The sequence below is a fragment of the Fulmarus glacialis genome, unplaced genomic scaffold (assembly GCF_000690835.1).
Source record: "Fulmarus glacialis isolate BGI_N327 unplaced genomic scaffold, ASM69083v1 scaffold18127, whole genome shotgun sequence".
Taxonomy (NCBI): Eukaryota; Metazoa; Chordata; class Aves; order Procellariiformes; family Procellariidae; genus Fulmarus; species Fulmarus glacialis.
In genome coordinates this window covers 19583-20918 of record NW_009223995.1, presented here as the reverse complement: position 1 = coordinate 20918, position 1336 = coordinate 19583, and positions in this window count along the sequence as shown.

The following is a 1336-nucleotide window of genomic DNA, read 5'->3' as shown; positions in this document are numbered from 1 at the left end:
TCCCTACGTACACTAACACGGTTTTATTACTGCTCTGGGGATTGATCTCAAAATGACACACCCCTTCTTTGGTGTCAAAGCAGACATCGCTTGCCTTAAGGGCGTCATCTTCACATATGAATCCCAGCCCCCTTTCCAAAATGCAGGCTTCCAAATCTACTGATTGCCATTTCCCATCAGACACCCTTGCCCACATGCGGTGGTCCAGGGGGTAGACCACGGACCCATTTGTGTTAACCCCCAGGGCCACGATGGGATAGACCTTTTCGATGCGGGCCTCCGCCACGGTCAGGACGTGGGCGATGACTGCGTTGAGGACCTGGTCATGGGTGAAGTTGACGAGCCTCCACCAGGCTTGGAGCTGCCGCTCCTTCTCTGTGGCTGCGTCCCACACAATCTTTCGGATCTCGGTGGGGAGGATGCCGTTGTCGCCATCTCTCAGGATACCTGCAACAACACTCTGCACCCACATCTGGGCCTGGATGCAACTAAGAGCAAGAGAGACGTTACTTTGTTCGATGCCCAGTGCTCGCAACAGCACCTGGTGGTCTTTCTCGCTTATTTGTTCCCAGGTGGGCAACACCTCTGACACGAGCCACTGCCCCATCCCAAGGCTGGCCAGGGATGAATTCAGGGGATTGAGGAGGCCCTGCACACCTGAGGTGACAGCCTCCAACTTGTTGGCCAAGACCTCAACGTTCATGCTGTTGAGGACTCCCAGCCCGGCGCCTCCTCCTCCCAGCGCCGTGGCCAGCAGGTCTCTCCTGGCCCGGGTCCCCTGGATGGAGCGGCTGTGGAGCCACGCCAGCCAGCCGGTGTTGAGGGTGGATAGGAAGGGGGTACAGTGCGGTCTGACGGATGAAATATTAACAGTGGACAGAGACAACACCACCTTCTTCAGTGACCGGACAGGCCCGGACAACAGCTCTTGGATGTGATTTTGCTTGACTACATAAGGGCCTATTTTAGAAACAAAAGGGCGCAAGACAGCAATGATGGTAAACTCTTTTTTAAATCCTTCAGGGCCTCCTATCCACCACTTTCCTCCAAGCTCGGGGGACATTTCTACGCTCAGGTTTCCTCGACACCACACCTGGACGTTTATGACCAGGTGTGGGCAGCGTCCATAATCCTGATTATACCATGAAGCCTCTGTGCCTAATTCAGATCTATTAAGCGTTTTGCTCTCACGGAGGCAGTTTACTGACACGACCCACTTGTGGCGGTTAGGGGCAGTGATAGTCACGGTGGTGCCATCGATTTGCATTGGGTCAGTTATACTTTCTTGGGAGTATTTAATGTCCAATTTTACTTGGTTGCCAACTTCAGCGTATTG